The sequence below is a fragment of the Lissotriton helveticus genome, chromosome 8 (genome assembly GCF_964261635.1).
Source record: "Lissotriton helveticus chromosome 8, aLisHel1.1, whole genome shotgun sequence".
Taxonomy (NCBI): Eukaryota; Metazoa; Chordata; class Amphibia; order Caudata; family Salamandridae; genus Lissotriton; species Lissotriton helveticus.
In genome coordinates this window covers 829,620,596-829,636,986 of record NC_136069.1, presented here as the reverse complement: position 1 = coordinate 829,636,986, position 16,391 = coordinate 829,620,596, and the positions used below count along the sequence as shown (strand labels likewise).

Sequence of the window (16,391 nt, the reverse complement as noted above, 5' to 3'; positions counted from 1 at the left end):
ATTAAGTCATCTCTGGCACTTTTTGGCTGATGCAAGGTAACCAATGTAGGAAGGTGGATATCTGACTATGGTTACCCCCAAACTTGTTGCCTGGTGTTTAGCTGGTTTTTTACATAGTTGGCCTGGGATCCTGCTATTCAGGGCCCCAGGCTAATTGCTCTCTCCTTAAGATGGACTCCATGTACCTTAGGTACATACACAATTGGAATTGGCTCACCTTATTGGCCCCTGTAACAGTGTACCCAGGTACCCAGGGCATATGTGCTTCCAAGGCCTACCAGGGGCTGCAGCATATATTATGCCACCCCTGGCCTGGCCTCCATATTTTGACACAACTGGCTGATCACTCAGCTGGGGTAAGTCGGTGTAACCACCTCTTACTTAGGTCTTACTTAGGTGTAGTATGCCTATACCTAACCTAAAATGGACACATATGTTCCTATCAGTCACTCCTATGGAAGGCCTCATCAATCCTGGAGGCAGAGTGCTTGGAAATATGTGAGATGGTGCTCTGGCATGAGCTGAGCCTGTCTGCAGCTTTCGGAACCATGTCCTTTAGCTGTTTCATGATACTGCCATACCATATACTCTTAAGTGCATTATGAACCTCGCGGTTAAATGCTATCTTGGGTTTGGCTTTATCAACACATGTCGAGTAAGGTGTCATACGAATTGGAATACTACCCCCTCGCCAGTTCTGGCGACGGGGGTAGCATTTCACCCTTCTAGAGGGACACGACATGTACCTAGCCTGAACCCCGGTTAAAGTTAAACAGAGCCTCAGCATCACAAAATGGATGCTGCCACCACAGACACAAGCCGGACCTCCTGCTGCTGGGAGTCCTTCCAGCGAGGGCAGCTTGGACAAAGGGTTTCCTGCCTTGGGAGATGCTAGCACCACCCCAGACAGGATTTTGTGTATTGGGTAGGACAGGGCTGAATAGAATCAGACATGCCTGGGGCACACAAGGTGTCCCTGTGCATAGGCCAGTTCAAACCGGTGCTGGGGCCTTCCAGCCCCAGTCCTGGCGCGAAACTGGACAAAGGAAAGGGGGTGTAACCACCCCCCTTCCTGGTTCCACCCAGAGGAGGGACCTAGTAGGTGATCCGTCCCCCCAAATTCGAATAAGAGTGGGAGCTGTGTCCTGAGACTTCAGATCATCCTGAATCAACTTGAAATACAGAAGAAGACTGGACTTCGACATTCCTGCTGCACAGAAGACGGAAGAGAATATCCCTTGTGGCCAAGGAGTGACCACCCTGTGAACACAGGTACCAACCAGCAATTCGACATCTGCTTTGCCGCCGCCTCCCGCCGGAGCCCGAGCCCAGAGCCTGACAAGACCCAGACTCCCAGACTTCTCACTGCCCGATCCACAGTCCCTGCAAAGAAGGGACCCGTGGAGGCACCGAGAGACGTGGGACCGGACCTCTTGGAAGACCCCTGAAACGCTGACTGCGCAGCATCAGAGGCACCCTCGACAGTGTGCTTCGGGGTTTGAGAAGCCCCAAGCTCGAGCAGCCCTTGCTCCGAAGATCAGCCCCCCAGCATCTCCACGATCTGCGTGGGGCTCTTTTGCACTGTGCCACTCGATGTGCCATCCTGTCCATTTGCCACGTGGCTAGCGGCCATGTTGGCGACGAAACCTTCAACTTACACTGCAGGTCTGGTTGCACCAGACTTGCCCTCGCTCCTGTAAAAAGGAGCACCTGCTCTGACCTTGCTGGTCGGAGTAACAAGCCTTTTTTGATTCCTGCGTGGCTTGCATTAACCAAGGCCTGTTGGGTCCAATCGAGTTGCCGACACCGCCAACAGCGACAAACCTGCGTGGGACAGCTCGTGACCGACTCCTGGACGTCCTCGACCCCTCGTGTCCACGTGGCTGCAGAGAGAAGCTACACCTCGACGCCTGTTTGCACCCAACATCGCCTGGTTCCACTCTGGTTCCACGGTAGTCACTGGCTAGTGACTTTGAACATTGTCCCCTCTGCTTTCAGGTCTTCACCTCTTCAGATCCACCCTTGGATCCACCGGAACTCTTCACATCGAGCTGCCTGCAGCATCTTCAGCTCCAAGCACCATCGACCTGCGTGACGAAACCCGACACTACTTCGACCCTATGCACCCGCTTCCTGTGGGTGAGGTAACTCAGCTCCGCCGGTGTTCCCACACTGGTACACACCTCTAGTGTCTGTGTCTAAAGTTTCATCCTTCTAGGTCACTCGGAAGGTTCCTTAATAACTAACTTTGTAACTTTTACGCACCATTGACATTGCATTGGTGTTGCGTGCACTTTCCGCACTGCACCCGAGTCCCGCGGGCCTTTCCCGACTTCTTCACTGCTAGTCCCGAACAGCTCCAGCGATTCCCCAGGCCCTAGGCCTCTTCACTTTCCCCATAGTGGTTCTTATACCACTATTTTAGTATATGGTTTAGGTGGCCCCTAGGGCTCATCCATAATTGTTCAACTTTTGTGTATTTAAACTGTGTTTTGTTTTAACGCATTTGCTTCTGTGCTCATAAAGAGTATCAGGGTTATTTGTAGAAATAAATCTATATATATTTTCAATATATATCTGTGTGGTGTCCTTTCATTTGGTATTCAAGGGATTGTGTATGGTAAAACAGCTTGCTTCACATGCCTTTACAGAGTTTAGCCTAAGACTGCTTAGTCCATGCTACCCCTAGGATAGCTTGTCTATAAGATTGACTTTACAACCTGCACCATAAGGGTTGCTTGGCATGGTACAAGGTGATCACTAGAACTAGTGAGCATCATATACCAGGCCAACTTCTCACAACCAAAACACAAGACAACTTTTAATAAAAATCATTGGTTTCTTTGTTGACGTGCACTGTCAAACATGGGACTTTCACACGTCAGGTAAATATGATAACCAATACACAACAGAAGCAGATGCAGATTGCTTATCAATGTTGTGATAGAACAGTTGTGATTTGAGTAGAAAAAGCGCCCCTGAATTGATACTTATTATATACAGTCTGTATGATAGTCAAAATTCATGCTAGGAGAGGAGATGCAAATATAAATGTATTAGAAAAATACATAAAGAGGAGTGATATGCTTTTATTCATGCAAGGCTAGAAAAAATCCCCATACTGTCGAAAGCATTCATACACCACCAAATGGAAATAAACAATTCTGACATTAAACGTGATGATGCATTTGTATCATCACTTTGGGAAGGATCATCTAGGAATTGAGCCCAGGCCTCAGCACTTACAGACCAGAAACACTCCACTAAAATAAGAGGCCTGTTGGTGCCAACATTTCTCAAAGTTAATGCTTGTTCTGGTTGATCATTGAACCGAATGCAGGGCTCTTTTGAAAGGGAGGTCTGTGAATCAACACATACATCCACATGCCATTTATGTTATTGTTTTCAGAGAATTCACTTTCTTGGAACGAGACTGCATGAACCCATCTTCAGGGCCTGGACAATTTCATGCAAAACGGCAACTCTCAACATTGCAGCCAAGACAATATAACAAGTGTTTCTGCCCGGTTTCAAACCGGGGACCTTTCGCGTGTGAGGCGAACGTGATAACCACTACACTACAGAAACAGATACCTACAGTTGATTCTTCTGTGATGAAATTGCTCAAAACAGGCTACTCCAAGGGCATCTGGTTTTAGATTTCTTTCATGCAACCTGCCCGACAGCCCTATCTGAACGCTTGTATATGCCCTGCAAGTACAGCATTTTTGGAAAATGCTTAAAGAGAAATGTTTCCTATTTGCTCAGGCAGGGCAAGGTTAAAAGCATGAGACTCTAGCAAATATTCATCCACTACTGCAAAGAGAAAATTGATATTGGCTTTGAAATGCATACTTCAAAATTACTTTAAAAGAGCACCAATGAAAGGGCTCGTCCGGGATTTGAACCCAGGACCTCTCGCACCCAAAGCGAGAATCATACCCCTAGACCAACGAGCCGTCGAAAGGCCCTCACCTCTGAAAAGGCAATACCAGCTCTAAGCCCGCAATGAAGATCATGCTGGGGTCTTTTTCATGCTTGGTCTTGCTCTTGGTGCATGCTCTGAAATTCAGTGTCAACTTACCCTTTCTCAAACGATAGCACTATCATTTGTAAGTGTCCCTGTTGGACCTGCGATGGGCAAGCCCAGCACAAAGGGGGTAGCTTGGCTCAAGTGACAAGGCAAGTGAAGGCTGTAGTGTTATTCCGGCTCTGACCCAATAATAACTCCTTGTACATCCACGCCAAGAAGAAGGACACCACACCACTGCTGTAGAAAAATACGATTCCTTTATATAAAAGTTCTTTGTTGAAAATAGGGTTGACTGGGAAAGCACATATACATTTCTTTTGGTCATACAGTTCTGGTAACAAATAGTATTAATAAATAGAATAACTTCAGGAATGAGTATCACAATAAATATCACATTAAATATCAGAATAAATATCAGAATAAATATCAGAATAAATATTGTTTCATTTAAATAAACAACCACATGTTTCTTCTGGTATCGCTGCCACCAATTAAATACTTTAGAATCATTACATCTGCAATACGTTTCAAATGGGAAAGATAACTCTTACAGTTTATGCTGTTTTCAATGACCAGGTATACGGCTTCTCTGATCACAAAATAAGGTTTGGGACTCTTTAATAATCACTCAAGGCGTATGCGCGTATATCTAGAAGGTAAGGAAACACAGTAAATACATCATTTGCACTCGGCGGTCACCGGGATAGGATCTCTGCTTGGCTGGTGAAGTCTATGCGCGCCTACGGGCTTTAGCACCCCTTGAGCACAGGCGGCACCAGTTCAAAGTCATTAGGCTGATGAACGGGCTGCCGGAGAGGTCACACAACCTTCGCGCACAGTCAAGTAAATGCCGGTTCACAGTTCCTTCACAACGCTGCATTCACTATGAGGAAACGGGCCCACCTCACATCGGCTGCAATCAAGATACGATTCAGTCGGGCACAGCACTCCTCTCGTTAGCGACGGGGCTCTCAGGGGCTCCACGGACCTCCCTCCGACTTCCGCATTCAGGGTGGTTCCCGCCCATAGCTACAGCTCCCGGGTCACTGGGGAGTGGCAAGGACGCTAGTCCTGCCCAACGAAGGCCGGCCTTTCCCCGCCCTGGCGCACCACCTCACCTTCTATCTGCGCAGGAAGCGCTGTACGCTGGTGGGGCTCGGAGACATCCGAGCTCCCCTCTAGAGGCACCTGACGCGAAGGGGGCACAGCTGACGATCGCGACGAACTTGCTCTCACCTCGCGATTTGATAAGTCGATCACAGTTCACCACCGGGGGGGCGGAGAGGCACACAAATCTGGCCACAGTCTTTGGGGGCAATGAGGCACTCGCTGGGCAAGCGCTGTAGGCGCTAGATCACTTCTCACGTAGCTGACTGGAACGCCAGTCAGACACAACGCCAGCAACCCTTTGCTGCTCTACTGCCTGTGCTACCAGCCACCTCAGGGGTCAAAAGGCAGGTGTCAATCTGGTGTCAAGTCTGGAATCTCTTAATCTCCTCTTCTCTAGTCTAATCTAAAATGGCCGCCAGGGACTGGGCCTTATATAGCCAGTGCCCTGGGGTACTGGCACGAGCCAGAAGGTTCTAGAACCTTCTCTGGCTGTGACAATGACATGGCACTCTTGAGGGGTATTTAGGACACTCACAGCCACCGTATTGGGGTTCTAGAGCAGCCATTTTGTGTACCTGAGGAAAATAAAGCAATTCCTGTCAGAAATGCGCGCCAAACAAAGGGCGCCAAAACCTCAAAAGGCCAGGGTTCATGAAGGCTCCAAGGGGAGTCACTTCAAATGAGGAAAAAAGGTGTCCACCATTTTAAGTTCATCTATACAGGTTGACAACCCCAGTTTGTAATGCCACAGGTTTGGGCCAGGCGCCTTGTAAATAGGTGCCACAAACCTTGTGAGCAACTGGGCGTCAAGGAACATCTAACCCCATGAGACAACACATAAAAAGTCCTGGTAGACAAATAAAAAGAGACAAATTTTTGGAGGTACAGGGGAACAAAAGAAATCATAGTGGTGAGGGGACTCTCAGAAGCAGACGGGTCTAACACGCGTCCCCCCAGCTGAAAGTGGGGAGAGCTACCCAACCCCTTGGGAGTCCTCAACACTAAGGCGGAAATACCTGGAGAGACCGTCTGCATTGGCGTGGTCAACTCCGGGCCGGTGTTCCACCCGAAAGTCCATTCCCTGTAGGGAGATAGACCACCTAAACAGTTTGGGATTTTCCCCCTTCATTTGCATGAGCCAACGAAGGGGTCGGTGGTCTGTCTGAACAAGGAAGTGTGAACCAAACAAATATGGTCGCAGCTTCTTCAGTGCCCAGACCACCGCAAAGGCTTCCCGCTCGATGGTACTCCACCTTCGTTCCCGAGGAAGCAGTCTTCGTGACAGAAAGACCACGGGCTGATCCAGACCCTCTTCATTGAGTTGCGATAGCACCGCCCCAATGCCAATGCCGGATGCATCTGTCTGGACAATGAACTCTTTTGAAAAATCTGGAGCCTTCAGGACTGGAGCTTTACACAATGCTTGTTTCAGAGTGTCGAAGGCTCGCTGGCAAGCCTCCCTCCAAATGACTCTCCTGGGTTGCTTTTTGGCCGTGAGTTCTGTAAGGGGTGCCACGATAGTGCCATACCCCTTCACGAATTGTCTGTAGTAACCTGTGAGGCCCAGGAAGGCTCGGACCTCAGTCTGGGTCTTGGGGGGTTTCCAGGCCATGATTGCCTCAATCTTCGCCTGAAGGGGCTGCACCGTTCCCCGGCCCACCAAGTGTCCTAAGTACACTACCGACCCCTGTCCAATCTGACATTTGCTGGCCTTGATCGTCAAGCCAGCCTGTTCCTGGGTCTGGAGAATGGCTTGCAAGTGCTGCAAGTGATCCTCTCAGCTGCTACTGAAGACAGCTATGTCATCCAAGTAAGCAGCAGAGAATGACTCCATCCCGGTGAGGATCGTGTTCACCAGCCGCTGAAAAGTGGCAGGAGCGTTCTTGAGCCCAAAGGGCATGATGCAAAACTGGTAGTGTCCATCAGGTGTGGAGAAGGCTGACCTTTCCTTGGCTCCATTAGACATGGGAATCTGCCAGTACCCTGCAGTGAGGTCAATGGTACTGAGATATTGGGCAGCTCCCAACCGGTCAATCAATTCATCCGCCCAAGGGATCGGATGAGCATCCGTTTTGGTTACCGAATTTAGTCCTCGGTAGTCCACACAGAATCTCAATTCTGGTGTGGTGCCAGGTGGGGCAGCTTTAGGAACTAACACCACTGGGCTAGACCAAGGGCTACTTGAAGGTTCGATGACTCCTAGCTCCAGCATCTTAGCTACTTCGCCTTGGATACTGGCCTTCACCTTGTCAGACAGCCGGTAAGACTTTGACTTCACAGGTGGGCTGTCCCATGTGTCCACGTCATGGGTACACAAGTGGGTCTTACCCGGGACAAGGGAGAACAGAGGAGCGAATGACCCCAAGACCTGGCGACATTCCTCCTGCTGCTCAGGAGTCAGGGTTGGCGAGAGTTTCACTCCGTCCACTGACCCATCCTTTTCTTGAGACGCAAAAAGGTCGGGGAGAGGCTCCGTGTCCTCTTCCTCCGATCCGTCAGTCACCATAACCAACATGACTTCGGGCCTCTTGTAGTGGGGCTTGAGGCGATTGGCATGTAACACCCGATGCGGATGCCGAGGGGTCTTTACGTCCACCAGATAGGTAGACTTGCCCTTCTTCTCCAATACCTCGTAGGGGCCTGTCCAACGATCCTGGAGGGCACTCAGCTCTCCAGGCTCCATCACCCACACCTTCTGGCCAGGCTCCAACTCCACTGGGTGAGCGTTGTGGTCATACCACGCTTCCATAACTGCCTGACTGGCTTCCAAGTTGTCAGAAGCTTGCTTCCACAACTTAGCCATTTGGCTTCGGAAGGCCAGCATGTAGCTCACCACATCCTGGGGAACTTTCCGGGGAGACTTTTCCCAGGAGTCCCTCAATAGGCTGAGAGGTCCACGTACAGGGTGCCCATACAAAAGCTCGAAGGGGCTGAAGCCCACTCCCTTTTGCGGCACTTCCCTGTAGGAAAAGAGCAAACAGGGTAGGAGGACGTCCCATTTCCTCCGCAGGCTTTCGGGTAGACTTCTGATCATACCCTTCAAGGTTTGGTTGAACCTTTCCACAAGACCATTGGTCTGTGGGTGATAAGAAGTGGTGAACCTGTAAGTCACTCCACACTCCTTCCACATGGCCCGCATATATGCTGTCAGGAAGTTGGTCCCCCTGTCAGACACAACTTCCTTGGGGAATCCCACTCGGGTAAAGATCCCCATCAGGGCCTTGGCCACTACTGGTGCAGTAATGGTTCTCAGAGGAATTGCCTCTGGATACCTTGTGGCGTGATCCACCAGGACCAGGATAAACCTGTGACCGGATGATGTAGGTGGATCTAGGGGCCCAGCAATGTCGATGCCCACCCTTTCAAAGGGGGTGCCAACGACGGGAAGTGGTTCCAGGGGAGCCTTCAGCTTCGTCCCTGTTTTCCCACTGGCTTGGCATGACACGCACGACCGACAGTATGTGTCGGACGCCACCCTCATTCGAGGCCAATAAAAGTGGGGGACAAGCCGGGCAAAGGTCTTGTCCTGACCCAAGTGTCCTGCCAAGGGAATCTCATGAGCCAACTCTAATAGGAAGGCTCGGTAACACTGTGGGACTACCAGGGCCCGTGACAATCCGTGCACTGGCGCCCTGGGTTCACTGTAGAGGAGACCATCCTCCCAGTAAACACGATGGTTCCCAGACTCGTTACCTGCTGCCTGGGCTTCAGCCTGTTGCCTCAGACCCTCGAGGGTGGGACATTCCCTTTGTCCCTTGTTCAGTTCCTCCCTGGATGGTCCTCCTTCCACTCGCCACTCAGCGGGGATAGGCAAGTCCTCCAATGGAACCATGTCCTCCTCCGCGGACTCCGGGTCCACCTCCACAGGTGGCCTATCCGTCTCACGGGGCATGGACATCGAGGCAGGCTCCTCCTGTCCTCGAAATGTTCCCTCATCAGCAGCTGGGTGGGCCATTATTCCAGGCTCCAACCCACGCGACTTCTCCTCCCGAGCAGCCGCAGACCTGGTACTCACACAGGCCCAATCAGGTGTACCCAGCATCTCAGTATGAGTCCGGTATTCCACCTCCTTCCAAGCATTGTGCTCCATATCATTTCCCAGCAGACAATCGACTGGCACGGCGGGGCTTACGGCAACTCGAAGTGAACCTGCAAACCCTCCCCACTCAAAGGGAACCTCAGCCACAGGATAGTGGCCCATTCTGCCGTCAGCCATCGCGGCTGGATGAAGTACGCCTGGAATCACCTGCTCTGAGGACACCAGATGACTCCTTACCATAGTCATACTGGCTCCTGTATCTCTCAGAGCTTCCCCTCTATGGCCATTGATGGTGACCCATTGCCCATACTTGGTAGTATTTGAGGGCACCTGGATCTTTGGAACCATCTCCCGATCAGCCAGGGACACTAAGGTGACACCCGCCCATTCCCCCCCCTTAACTAAGGGCATCTCCTCCCCGAGTGCTACACTAGCGACTCCCGGGGCCTTTCCTCCAGTGGGAGGGGGTGGTCTCTTTGGGCATTTCACGTCTCCCTTATAATGTCCAATACCACCGCACTCATAGCAATGGATAACCCTTGGCTGCTGACTCTGGCCAGGATTAGGGTTCTTCTGCGGTTTAGCCTTAGAAGTGGAGAAGAAACTTTTCCCCTTAAAGGTATTTTGGGGGCCTCTGGAGAACTCCTGCTTCTTGTTATCTCCCCCCTCTTTCTTCTGGGGAGCGCCCTGTCCGGACTTCTGAGAATCTCCTCCCGTCCCCTTCGTGGACCCTCGGGTACTTGCCCAAATGTCCGCCTCCTCAGAAAGCTTACGGGGGCAATTAAGTTTGCTGTCTACCAGGTGTTGCCTCAGCTCGTGAAGACATTTCTCGAGTAGATGTTCCTTGAGTATCCGGTCGTACAACCCTCGATAGTCCTCCACCTCATTACCTTGGACCCACCCATCCAGGGCTTTCTTGGCAAAATCCAGGAAGTCAACCCAATTCTGTGAGCTCAGCTTGTGGCTGCCCCTAAACCTTTGCCGGTATTTCTCGGGGGTCAACCCAAACTTCCGGATGAGCGCCACCTTCATGGCGGGGTAATTAACCTGTTCCTCCCGGTCTAGGGCCAATAGGGCATCCCTACCTGTCGGAGGCATGTACCGGTATAATCCACCACCCCAATGCTTCTCATGGATCCCATGGGCTCTTAATGAGACCTCATAGGCTGCCAGCCACTTGGCTATGTCATCTCCAGCGGTATAACTGGCGACTACGTCCTTGGGTAAATGGGGCCTGGGCTCCCTGGCAAATTCCTTTGACTCGACACCCTTCGGAGTGATGTTAGGGGCCTGGAACTCGAGTTCTCGTAGCTTGAACTCGTGTTCCAACCTCCTCCCCTCCCTCCTTTCTTCCAACTCCATTTTTGCTATTTCCCACCTTAACAGTCTTTCCTCTCTCCTGTCAGCTAACTCGGTTTCTGACAATCCTCTCGATGACACACTGCTGCCCTCCCGCGAGGTTGCCTTGGGGCTGATTGACATCTCACCCACCCCCGGGGGACATTCCGCAGTCCTATCAATGACAGTACCTCTGTCCGATTCCTCCTCCTCCACCGTTCCCTCCGTGTGTGCTTCCACCCATGCTCGCAGACTAGTACGGAGCTCCTCTCTTTTGGCCCCTCGCCTGACAAACACTCCCCTCTCCTGACAGAAATCCTTGAGCTGTGCCACAGTATAGGTCTCCAGCTCTGACATTTTGAATTCCATCTTGTCAGTGAAAAGTGTGGACCACCACCCCGAAGTAGGTGACCAGGATAAGAACTTTGAGGGTCACTTCCACCCACCTCCAGGAAAGAATTTGGAAAAAGCAAAACGTTGAATTTGAGGGCCGCTAGGAGAAAACTCTGGGTGTGTACCTGTGGTGCACACTGAATTATTATGGGCTTCAAAACAAGCATGGCTCGCAATCCCACCCGCTGAGCACCAATTTTATGTTGGACCTGCGATGGGCAAGCCCAGCACAAAGGGGGTAGCTTGGCTCAAGTGACAAGGCAAGTGAAGGCTGTAGTGTTAAGCCGGCTCTGACCCAATAATAACTCCTTGTACATCCACACCAAGAAGAAGGACACCACACCACTGCTGTAGAAAAATACGATTCCTTTATATAAAAGTTCTTTGTTGTAAATAGGGTTGACTGGGAAAGCACATATACATTTCTTTTGGTCATACAGTTCTGGTAATAAATAGTATTAATAAATAGAATAACTTCAGGAATGAGTATCACAATAAATATCACATTAAATATCAGAATAAATATCAGAATAAATATTGGTTCATTTAAATAAACAACCACATGTTTCTTCTGGTATCGCTGCCACCAATTAAATACTTTAGAATCATTACATCTGCAATACGTTTCAAATGGGAAAGATAACTCTTACAGTTTATGCTGTTTTCAATGACCAGGTATACGGCTTCTCTGAGCACAAAATAAGGTTTGGGACTCTTTAATAATCACTCAAGGCGTATGCGTGTATATCTAAAAGGCAAGGAAACACAGTAAATACATCATTTGCACTCGGCGGTCACCGGGATAGGATCTCTGCTTGGCCGGTGAAGTCTATGCGCGCCTACGGGCTTTAGCACCCCTTGAGCACAGGCGGCACCAGTTCAAAGTCATTAGGCTGACGAACGGGCTGCCGGAGAGGTCACACAACCTTCGCGCACAGTCAAGTAAATGCCGGTTCACAGTTCCTTAACAACGCTGCATTCACTATGAGGAAACGGGCCCACCTTACATCGGCTGCAATCAAGATACGATTCAGTCGGGCACAGCACTCCTCTCGTTAGCGACGGGGCTCTCAGGGGCTCCACGGACCTCCCTCCGACTTCCGCATTCAGGGTGGTTCCCGCCCATAGCTACAGCTCCCAGGTCACTGGGGAGTGGCAAGGACGCTAGTCCTTCCCAACGAAGGCCGGCCTTTCCCAGCACCGGTGCACCACCTCACCTTCTATCTGCGCAGGAAGCGCTCTACGCTGGTGGGGCTCGGAGACGTCCGAGCCCCCCTCTAGAGGCACCTGACGCGAAGGGGGCACAGCTGACGATCGCGGTCGCGGCGAACTTGCTCTCGCCTCGCGATTCGATAAGTCGATCACAGTTCACCACCGGGGGGGCAGAGAGGCACACGAATCTGGCCACAGTCTTTGGGGGCAATGAGGCACTCGCTGGGCAGGCGCTGTAGGCGCTAGATCACTTCTCACGTAGCTGACTGGAACGCCAGTCAGACACAACGCCAGCAACCCTTTGCTGCTCTACTGCCTGCGCTACCAGCCACCTCAGGGGTCAAAAGGGCAGGTGTCAATCTGGTTTCAAGTCTGGAATCTCTTAATCTCCTCTTCTCTAGTCTAATCTAAAATGGCCGCCAGGGACTGGGCCTTATATAGCCAGTGCCCTGGGGTACTGGCACGAGCCAGAAGGTTCTAGAACCTTCTCTGGCTGTGACAATGACATGGCACTCTTGAGGGGTATTTAGGACACTCACAGCCACCGTACTGGGGTTCTAGAGCAGCCATTTTGTGTACCTGAGGAAAATAAAGGAATTCCTGACTGAAATGCGCGCCAAACAAAGGGCGCCAAAACCTCAAAAGGCCAGGGTTCATGAAGGCTCCAAGGGGAGTCACTTCACATGAGGAAAAAGGGTGTCCACCATTTTAAGTTCATCTATACAGGTTGACAACCCCAGTTTGTAATGCCACAGATTTGGGCCAGGCGCCTTGTAAATAGGTGCCACAAACCTTGTGAGCAACTGGGCGTCAAGGAACATCTAACCCCATGAGACAACACATAAAAAGTCCTGGTAGACAAATAAAAAGCGACAAATATTTGGAGGTACAGGGGAACAAAAGAAATCATAGTGGTGAGGGGACTCTCAGAAGCAGACGGGTCTAACAGTCCCCTTTTATTTTGTCTCAGCATTGGACACGTCTTACAGGAAGTCAGCAGTTATTTATATATTTCTGCATTGGCTAGAGCCTAAAGAGAAAGAATAAAAAGCTGTTCATAACAACATAAGAAACACATTTTGCCTTTTCTCTTAAATACTTATTCCCTTTGTGCAAATCTGAATGCCAAGATGAAGAGCTGGGCCACAGATTCTGGCTAATTATCTATCTCCCGAATGCAAGAAGCAATAAAAACTGCCTAATGCAGGACTAAAGCATTCCTTGCATAGCCTCTAACATCATAACATAACTGAGCTGCTGGTAGCAAGCTAAGCAATACCTTCCCAAAATGAGAAGTACATGTGCTTATCCGCTCGATCAGCGCTCGATATAGAAAAGGTGGAAAGGGTCCAAATGGCTCTCCCTTCCTTTTTAGGGTGGGTCCTGCTGACTATCATAGAATTCCGTGTAAGAGGGGCTAGGGTCAGAGGAAAAACTTTCAACCCTACTGAGTGTACTCTCCAGAAGCAGGCATTTTCTGTGCCTTTAATTTCAGGCTTTACCCAGCAGTCTCTGTTCTGCCTATGTAAATTAACAAAAGCAGTGCTTATTCCTCACTTGCTCTAATGTCCTTCCTGTCCACAAAGCTCTGCCTAAGTATTCTTTTTTTCTTTTTCAGGGAAATTCTAAATGGTTTCTCTGTCCAGTCTGTGGCAGTAGAATGCTGATTATGATGCCATGTTTTGTTGAATCACCAAGATACAAGTACAGAGGAATATATGAGTCTGAAGGACATGGAACTCTTAGCTAACACATCACAATATGTGATGCTTGCCAACCAAGCACTACATTCTGGTGCGCTGATGATCAGAACATTCTACTTCTAAAGGAAAGAAAAGACCGCTTGATTGAAAAGAAAATCTCTGTTTATATTAACGCTCTCTCTCTCCCTATATCTATCTATCTATCTATCTATCTATCTATCTATCTATCTATCTATCTATCTATCTATCTATCTATCTATCTATCTATCTATCTATCTATCTATCTATCTATCTATCTATCTATCTATCTATCTATCTATCTATCTATCTATCTATCTATCTATCTATCTATCCATCTATCTATCTTTATATATGGATACATGCATACACATACACATAGATATGCCATGCATTTCTTTGGATTTGATTCAACCTCTTGCCATTTATTTGAGAATCCCTACTTTTCAAATGACTGCAAATTAAGTCATCTCTGGCACTTTTTGGCTGATGCAAGGTAACCAAAACACAAGACAACTTTTAATAAAAATCATTGGTTTCTTTGTTAACGTGCACTGTCAAACATGGGACTTTCACACATCAGGTAAATATGATAACCAATAAGCAACAGAAGCAGATGCAGATTGCTTATCAATGTCGTGATAGAACAGTTGTGATTTGAGTAGAAAAAGCGCCCCTGAATTGATACTTATTATATACAGCCTGTAAGATAGTCAAAATTCCTGCTAGGAGAGGAGATGCAAATATAAATGTATTAGAAAAATACATAAAGAGGAGTGATATGCTTTTATTCATGCAAGGCTAGAAAAAATCCCCATACTGTCGAAAGCATTCATACACCACCAAATGGAAATAAACAATTCTGACATTAAACGTAAAGGTGATGATGCATTTGTATCATCACCTTGGGAAGGATCATCTAGGAATTGAGCCCAGGCCTCAGCACTTAAAAACCAGAAACACTCCACTAACATAAGAGGCCTGTTGGTGCCAACAATTCTCAAAGTTAATGCTTGAGCATTGAACCGAATGCAGGGCTCTTTTGTAAGGGAGGTCTGTGAATCAACAGATACATCCACATGCCAATTATGTTATTGTTTTTAAGAGAATTCACTTTCTTGGAACGAGACTGCATGAACCCATCGTCAGGGCCTGGACAATTTCATGCAAAACGGCAACTCTCAACATTGCAGCCAAGACAATATAACAAGTGTTTCTGCCCGGTTTCGAACCGGGGACCTTTCGCGTGTGAGGCGAACGTGATAACCACTACACTACAGAAACAGATACCTACAGTTGATTCTTCTGGGGTGAAACTGCTCAAAACAGGCTACTCCAAGGGCATCTGCTTTTAGATTTCTTTCATGCAACCTGCCCGACAGCCCTATCTGAACGCTTGTATATGCCTTGCAAGTACAGCATTTTTGGAAAATGCTTAAAGAGAAATGTTTCCTATTTGCTCAGGCAGGGCAGGGTTAAAAGCATGAGACTCTAGCAAATATTCATCCACTACTGCAAAGAGAAAATCGATATTGGCTTTGAAATGCATACTTCAAAATTACTTTAAAAGAGCACCAATGAAAGGGCTGTTCCGGGATTTGAACCCGGGACCTCTCGCACCCAAAGCGAGAATCATACCCCTAGACCAACGAGCCGTCGAAAAGCCCTCACCTCTGAAAAGGTAATAACAGCTCTAAGCCCGCAATGAAGATCATGCTGGGGTCTTTTTCATGCTTGGTCTGTGAATACACATGAAATTCAGTGTCAACTTACCCTTTCTCAAATGATAGCACTATCATTTGTAAATGTCCCCTTATATTTTGTCTCAGCATTGGACACGTCTTACAGGAAGTCAGCAGTTATTTATATATTTCTGCATTGGCTAGAGCCTAAAGAGAAAGAATAAAAAGCTGTTCATAACAACATAAGAAACACATTTTGCCTTTTCTCTCAAATACTTATTCCCTTTGTGCAAATCGGAATGCCAAGGTGAATAGCTAGGCCACAGATTCTGGCTAATTATCTATCTCTTGAATGCAAGAAGCAATAAAAACTGCCTAATACAGGACTAAAGCATTCCTTGCATAGCCTCTAACATCATAACATAACTGAGCTGCTGGTAGCAAGCTAAGCAATACCTTCCCAAAATGAGAAGTACATGTGCTTATCCGCTCAATCAGCGCTCGATCAGACTCGATATAGAAAAGGTGGAAAGGGTCCAAATGGCTCTCCCTTCCTTTTTAGGGTGGGTCCTGCTTACTATCATAGAATTCCGTGTAAGAGGGGCCAGGGTCAGAGGAAAAACGTTCAACCCTTCTTAGTGTTCTCTCCAGAAGCAGGCATTTTCTGTGCCTTTAATTTCAGGCTTTACCCAGCAGTCTCTGTTCTGCCTATGTAAATTAACAAAAGCAGTGCTTATTCCTCACTTGCTCTAATGTCCTTCCTGTCCACAAAGCTCTGCCTAAGTATGCTTTTTTTCTTTTTCAGGGAAATTCTAAATGGTTTCTCTGTCCAGTCTGTGGCAGTAGAATGCTGATTATGATGC

The 16,391-nt window shown here is 48.6% G+C and overlaps 3 non-coding genes across 3 annotated transcripts; all 3 read right to left on the bottom strand.

The window, feature by feature from the left end:
- Positions 1-3,515: 3,515 nt before the first annotated feature.
- On the bottom strand, positions 3,516-3,588 carry TRNAV-CAC (transfer RNA valine (anticodon CAC)). The gene has a single exon. It is a non-coding gene; the product is annotated as a tRNA-Val (tRNA).
- A 299-nt stretch (positions 3,589-3,887) lies between these two features.
- Positions 3,888-3,959, bottom strand: TRNAP-UGG (transfer RNA proline (anticodon UGG)). Its single transcript has one exon. It is a non-coding gene; the product is annotated as a tRNA-Pro (tRNA).
- An 11,098-nt stretch (positions 3,960-15,057) lies between these two features.
- TRNAV-CAC (transfer RNA valine (anticodon CAC)) lies at positions 15,058-15,130 on the bottom strand. Its single transcript has one exon. It is a non-coding gene; the product is annotated as a tRNA-Val (tRNA).
- Positions 15,131-16,391: the final 1,261 nt, after the last annotated feature.